Source organism: Oryctolagus cuniculus, chromosome 17 (genome assembly GCF_964237555.1).
Source record: "Oryctolagus cuniculus chromosome 17, mOryCun1.1, whole genome shotgun sequence".
Lineage (NCBI taxonomy): Eukaryota > Metazoa > Chordata > Mammalia > Lagomorpha > Leporidae > Oryctolagus > Oryctolagus cuniculus.
In genome coordinates this window covers 32350407-32357631 of record NC_091448.1, presented here as the reverse complement: position 1 = coordinate 32357631, position 7225 = coordinate 32350407, and the positions used below count along the sequence as shown (strand labels likewise).

General features: G+C 54.7%; 1 long non-coding RNA gene across 6 annotated transcripts; it reads right to left on the bottom strand.

Moving 5' to 3' along the window:
- Positions 1-240: 240 nt before the first annotated feature.
- On the bottom strand, positions 241-5676 carry LOC127484466 (uncharacterized). Of its 6 annotated transcripts, XR_011383282.1 has the most exons (7): positions 4974-5676; positions 4693-4806; positions 3918-4116; positions 3740-3832; positions 2753-2944; positions 515-701; positions 241-416 (listed from the first exon to the last, which is right to left on the bottom strand). It is a non-coding gene; the product is annotated as an uncharacterized lncRNA (long non-coding RNA). The 6 variants fall into 6 exon arrangements; XR_011383284.1 differs by lacking the exon at positions 4693-4806 and having other exon boundaries at positions 515-633; positions 4974-5565; XR_011383280.1 differs by lacking the exon at positions 4693-4806 and having other exon boundaries at positions 4974-5556.
- Between the last annotated feature and the right edge of the window lie 1549 nt (positions 5677-7225).

The window sequence follows — 7225 nt, the reverse complement described above, 5'->3', positions numbered from 1 at the left end:
GGACCTTGGGCTTGAAACTCACAGAGAACTCATGGATGAACCCAGTGATTTATCTGTAAAGGGGGGTGAGGCACTTCTCACTGGCTGTCGAGTTTTGGGCAGACAGTGTAAGAGCAGCTCAAGCCCCGGTGAGAATTCTCCATTAATATATTGGGTTATTCTTCCTATTAATGGAATGAGCAACTATTAGGATTTGATAATAATACCTAAAATACTATAATGCTTATAATAATGAGCCCGGCTGCCTGCACTTGGGGGAGTGCAGTGTTTAGTGGGTAGGTGGTTAAACACAAAGATAGCAAGAGAAGAGAAGGCACTCAGGCCAGTGGATTCTGGGTTCAGTCTTCCTTGGGATCACTCTCCAGTGTGTGGTCTCCAACAAGTTTCTCCACGACTCCTCATCCCTGTTTTCTGACCTGTAAAGTGCAGATGATCGTAATACCTACCTTGAAGAGTTGCAATGAGGGTGATATGTAATATTCTTTGTCACACTATTATAACATGGGACACCCACCTGCGGTAAGTGCTGCAGACTCCATCAGCTTTCACTGTCACTGGGCAGCCATGACTACTGAGTGGGTCTTGGAGAGGAGTCTCTGGAGGAGGGATGCTGGTGATGGTGGGCTCTGAAGGCTAAGGGAGACGTTTCCAGGTCTGGGTGGGGTTGAGGTGGGACTTCCTGGCAGAGGGGACAGTGTCAGCTAGAAGGTTGGAAGAAGTGGTTTGTTTGGAACATGCAGATCCATGCCAATGGCAGGAGAGTTGGAGGAAGTGAAGGCAGAAGGCAAAGGCTCTGGGGATTGCGGACAGGCGCTGGGGTTCCTCTCCTGGAGGTGGCAGCAGGCCTGCAGCTTGGAGAGAGCAGCCGGGCTGCAGCGTCAGGGATGGAGTGCAGTCTTGGCTCCCCATCCTGCCTGCACACTGGATCTCCTGGGGTGCATTAAATACCAGCACCAAGATCCTGGACCCAGGCAGCATCCAGGCATTCGTTCAGCCCACATTGGGGACTTCGCGACTGGAGGAAGAGCGAGGCAGCAGGGAGAGCGGCTGGAGGCCATCACCAGGCCGTCTACAATGCAGAGGTGACACAGCCTGGACCTGCACAGCAGAGTGGTGATGGGGCAGGGGGAAGAGGCAATGCAAGAGAGGTTTTATGACCCATGTTGGCAGATGGGATTGAGAAGGTGGCCGGGAGCTGCTGGTGTTTCCCGGGAAGGCCGTTGGCCTGCTGGCTAGGGCATGGAAGCTGACTTTGCATGAGTGTAGGAGGCAAGAGAGCTGCTGTCAAGACCCAGTGGTTCTGGGCATGTGCACTGTGTGACAAGCGCTGGGGAATGTGAGCTAAGCCAGGGAGGATTCCCAAGGTCTCCCCCACCCCCAACTGACGAGGTTGTAACTCCATCCTCCTCCTCTGTAGATAGTGCTAATTCACCAGACGCCCTCCCAAGGCAGACTCTGATGTCACGGGTTAGCCGCCCTGCTCGGGTGGGCTGGGCCTGGGTGGGTGGGGGTGCAGGGGCAGGCTTGTCAGCCTTTGAAATCAGAGCTGATTGTTTTTAATAATGTCAGATTAAAAAATTCATTTCTTATGTTGGTGCTTTGGCAAACATTTCTCAGGCAGGGCAGGTGGTCTGTTTCTGGGCCTCCAGGGCTGGGTGGCCCAGCCCCAGAACACTGGCCTAATCCCCTTTCACTTTCAAGGCCCACAGACACCCGCCAGTCACATGAGGTCATGGCTCGGGGGCTCCGTTCCCTAATGGCTCCCGAGTCCCTCTTGTTATGGCTAAGCTAGAGGCTCGGCGCGGGGAGGGGGCCAGGCTGGGGTCTACGTGTCACTGTCCCTTTGTCGTCTCTGGGGCTGACTTTGCTTTCCCTTCCAGTGCACCCCTGGGCCCTTGCCTTTAAGTCTGGGAGCTCAGGCGTGCATGCCTGTGTGCACATGCATGGTTACATGTGTGTGCGTGTGCATGTGGGTGTGTTAGGTGGGAAACAGGGAGCCCCAGGGAAGAGAAATCTGCTAAGGATCCGTAGGCCAGCTCTCTGCTGTGGCCAGGGAGTGCAGTGGAGGATGGCCCAAGTCCTTGGGCCCTGCACCCCATGGGAGACCAGGAGAAGCACCTGGCTCCTGTCATTGGATCAGCGCGGTGCGCCGGCAATGGCGGCCATTGGAGGGTGAACCAACGGCGAAGGAAGACCTTTCTCTCTGTCTCTCTCTCTCACTGTCCACTCTGCCTGTTCAAAAAAAAAAAAAAAAAAAAAAAAAAAAGAGTGGCATAAGCTTTGGGCAGGGAGTCAGGAGCAGTGAGGGCTTCCCCCTGGGTTGGTGCCTTTCTCACTTAAGTCTACTGCCTCTTGTCTTTGGCCCCACTTGCTCACTTCTGTAAAATACGAGGTTAACTATCTCCATGCCTGCCATCTCTCCTACCATCTTATGGTTTCTCAAAGTTGGTTTTTGGCCGATGATGGGCTGAAGACCCGAAGAACTGAGCTCTGTATAGGGTGTTTCTAGTGGGGTTTTAGGACAACGCTGAAGGAACATCACAGAGGGGATGACAGCAAGGAGAAGAACAAGCCCTTGTTGATGTCTAGTGTCTGTAGGTAGCACTTGAGGCCTCTACACTCTTGGCACACCACCTGTTTGCAGCAGTCATGAGAGATAGGTGTTAGAAGCCTATCCTACAGATGAGGAAATTGAGGCCTGGGGGAGTTAAACTTTCTCAAGAGAAGGAAATTGGATTTGAGCCAATTCTACCTGGCCCTGAATTGCAGTCCATGTGGGTGCTGTTGCTGTGTTGCTGGTTCTTGTAGTTTCTCTGTTGATCTCAGTAGCTATGCAGCGTGACGCTGGGAGGTTGGCACTTCAGGGATGAGGAATCTGAGATGACCCTCCCTTGAGACAGAGCAGCTGGTCGGTGGTGGGGTTGGGATTTGGGTCCCTGTCTTTCTAAGCGTAGAGTTTGTGAATAAAAAGTCAGGAAAGGTGGAGACCCTAGGGAAACTTCCTGGGACATGTGGGGGTGTCCCCCACCTGCCAATCGTGGGGCCTGCCTTTTAGGGCAAAGCGGCATCTCTCAGAGGCTCTGCTCAAGGGGCTGCCAAAGAGGACTCTGCCTCCTGCCCCCACCCCAGCCCCTCAGACAGGGTGGAGATGGAGGTGATTCAGTGGTAGCCAACACAGAGTCACTCAGGGCCAAGGAAGTGGTTTGGAGAAAAAGGATGAGTTGGTGCATGATGATTTCCTCTCCAGAGAATGAAGCTTGGCAGTGATGGGAGAACAGGGCAGCAGGCAGAGGACACTGAGGCTGAAAGTTTGTAACGTACAGAGAGGGGTAGAGAAGCCCACTGGGCCTTCTGTAACCCGAGCACAAGGCGGCAGACAGCACGGGAGGCAAAAGCTACGGGTGGAGGAGTGGCATCCAGCTGGAAGCAGGAGGCAGTGCAGGCAGGAGGAGGCAGGTGCGCCTGAGCCAACAGTGCCGGGGCTGTCCCAGGAAGACCAAGCCTCCAGTTCTGGAAGGGACCTGGCTTTCCTGCTTCTGGTTCTCACGCTTGCATTCCCTGTGAGAGTCCTCTCCTGCAGCTGTGCCTGCGGGGCTCACTCCTAGCACCCCCTGCATTCTTAAGATTTAAGATACGTTCTGAGCCTGCAGTCTACGAAGCCTGACTACAGCACTTGAGCTTGGCTGGGGAGTCTGGGAGAGAACGAATTAGAGACCTGATTTTAGTCTAATGCTCTGACCTGCGCCGCTCCCCAATGTCCAGGGGGATGACAGCTCTCTCCTGCAAAAATTCCTCACGTACTTCCGTAAAATGGAAACTAGAAAGATGGAGTCTGGGGCAGAGAGAAAAGGAAGGTAGTTGAATAAAAGGAAATTTAGAAGACATGTGGCAGCATGTGCTGGGGATAACAGCCCTACCATCATTTATTGAGATCTCCAGTGTGCCTGGTCTCCGTGAGATCTGCCCGTGTCTGCAGCTGCGTCTACAGCGATGTCCTTTTATTCCCACGACCTCCCTATGGTGCAGACAGTAGCTAACCCCAATTTACAGGTGAGGCTCACAGAGTCTCGTCAGCTGGGAAGCCTGCACTGGAACCCACGTTTTTGCTCCGAGGTCCTGCACAGTTGCGAAAGGAAAGATGCAAAATCAGACCTGAGCATTCTTAGTGGATGGTGCAGAAATGAAGACAGGACCTGTCATGTGTCCCTGGCCCCTGCCACTTGCTCCCCTCCCTTGACACAGAGGGGACAATCCCCATGGTGTTCTGGGCGGGGGGTATGTGAGTGAGGCAGGGACGCTCATGAGACCCCGGACCCCAGGAGCAATGCTGGGCATGAGAGCCCTGGAGAAGGCAGGGAGTGGAGCTTACCATGGAGTGGGGGCGCCCTTCCCACAGACACACAGGGAGCAGCTGTGGTGATGAGGCCTGAGGAGGTTAAATGGCTTCCCTCCCCTCCCCTCTCCTTCCCCCCCCTCCCCTCCCCTCCCCTCCCGCTCCTTCCACTCCTCCTCAATCTTCCCTCCCTCCCTCCCTCCCTCCCTCCCTCCCTTCCTCCCTTCCTTCCTTTCTTCCTTTCTTCCTCCGTCCGGAGAGAAGATTAAGGAAGAAAATCACCAAGCATACGGGCCACCTTTTGTTGTCTATTTAAAACAAAATAGTTCCATCAAGTGCATTCTCGGGACTTAGATCACCTATTTAACGGGAGGCTTCGTATGCAGGCAATCACACTAAGTTTAGCACCGGAAACAAGGCCATCGGCAGTTCTGGGAGGCGGCACACACACGGATGGCCTCTTAGTGTGCATCCTGAAATTCAATCACAAGCCCAAGGATGTTGGGGGTGGGGCGGGGCTCATATGGCCTTTGGGGTGGTTTGCTCATCATGGCTTTACATTTTTGGTGCTGAGTCCCTGGGAGTAGCCCTCCCCCACCCCCTGTACCCCAGCTGTTTGGAAAGGGAGAAGCCTACTTACACTGCTAGCTCCTGCTGGTGTTCTTCCAGCTCAAGGAATAGATTCTGACTTTTAAGTGCACCCACTTCCTGGGCACCCACCACATTGCCATGAGCTCGCTGTAGCCAGAGTGGACAGCAGCCAAGGGGCAGACCTGGGTGCTGTCCCCGGCTCCTTCAACCTCTGCTCTGAGTCTCTGTGTCTACCCTGGTCCTTCGCTGCTGGCTGCTGTTCCCCTCCCTTTGCTCCCCAATGCGGGCCTAGCTTTGTGCGCTGTCTTGATCTCACTGTCACTCACAGCTTCTGGGTGGCAGCCATTCTCCCGCCAGAGGGCCACCAGCGCAGACTCAAGGCGTGGGCTTCAGAGTCGTGGAGAGCTGGGATCTGATGCTATTTGTTGGGTCTGTGGCTGAAGGCAAGCCGTGCCACCCCCGGGAGCCTGAGATCTATGTCACAGAGCATGACAGACAGAGCAGTCAGCACCGGCTGGTTGACAGGCGCCACACAAAGGCTGGCCGGTGTCATCCCGCTGGAGGGTTCTGACCGCATCTGCATAGGGGCTCCGGGAGTGATAAAGGAAAACCTTGTCTTTCTACCACGCATGCTCCAGCCTTTTTACACGCTAGCCATTCTGAGGCCTTAGGCTACTCGCAGTGCATTGATAGGGCAGACCGAGGCACAGGAGGAGAAATGAGGACAGCCAACATCACCGCCGGCACGTGGCGCGGTCTGGACTCGAACCCAGATCTCCTGACTCCCGGTTCCGGAAAGCGGTGCGGGCGGTGGCTTTGATCTCCGGAGCTGCTGTCCAACAATGTGCCACGGGGAAGACGGGGCGGGTGGGGGGGTGCGGGCAGAGGCGCGCCCCTCCTCCCCGAGCGAGCGCGGTGGCGCGGAGGAATCCAGGCGGCTGGCTTGCGCTCATGCTAGAGGAATGCCTTGAGAAGTCGTGCCTAAGCCCTCTGTATCTGACTCATCATCTCCCCGTCTCCAGGAGTGTCAGAGAAGAGCTCCCTTAATCCCTGCTGTCCTCGGTCCCAGGCTTTCATTTGTCAAACTAAAAATACTCCCTCCGGGAACCTCCTTTTGCCAGGGGCTGCAGGAGGTCTGAGGGGGATGGCGTTTCAGTGTCACTTCCTGACAGCGCCTTGTTATTGTCCCCCGGGGCCAGGGGAGCCGAGCTGGGCAGCAGGAGCAGCAGCGAGGGCCTCTGTGGTTCTTGGGAAAGGGCCATCCGCTCACCTTTCTCCTGCAAGTTGGCTCCCTTTCTCCTTCTCTCCAGACTCCGGACAATAAGCCATCAGCTCGACAGCCAGCCTTGCCCCAGTCCCTTGCGGCTGTGTCGTGATTCATGCCAAGTGAGGACGACAGAATGCCAAGTTCATTTCCTTTGCAGCCCGAGGGCAGGGTGGGCTGGCAGGGTTTGTACTTGTCTGCGAGGCTAGTCTACTTTACTGATAGAGGGACACAGTGCTTGAGGGTAAACAAGAAGGAAAAGCCCTGGCTTCCTAAGTAAGACAGGTGGGCTGCGGCTCCCCACGTAGGACAATGACATCTCGAGGAGCCGTCGAGGTCCAGCTCTTGTTTCTTTCCTTCCTTTATTCTGCCACTCCTGCAGCCTCTTGGTCCTTAACACTGATCCTGAGTGTTCATGACCTTGACTTGGCTGGAAGCCTTGGCTCATAACGGTAGCACTAAGGACCTTGTGAGGATGCCCACTTGCTTAGTGGAAATGAAACAGAAACCAGAGGGGCACAGGCTTTGGATCCTGGCTGCATCCCTGGTTAGCTGTGTGAGCTTGAGTGAAGGGACCTCATCTCCCCATCAGTGTACCTGTCCTTATCACTGGATGGTAACGCCCACGACACTGGGCTGCTCTGAGGGTTACGCAGGGCAGTGTGTGTAACGTGAATCATATAATACCTACCGCGTGGTGGAGGCGTGACTCGTCATTATCATCCTTCCTTGGAGACCTAGCCTCAAAGGCCGTCACATCGTTGGCATCAGAAACCTTGGTTTTAGTTTCAGCCCTGCCAGTGACAGACTGTGCCTCTAGCAGGTCCCCTACCATCTCTGAGTCAAACGGGCTTGATTTCCTCTGAGATGATTCTTCTTCTTCTTCTTCTTCTTCTTCTTCTTCTTCTTCTTCTTTTTAAGATTTATTTTATTTATTTGAAAGACAGAGTTACAGAGAGAGGTAGAGACACAGAGAGAGAGGTCTTCCATCCATGGGTTCACTCCCCAGATGGCTGCAATGGTCAGAGCTGTGCCGA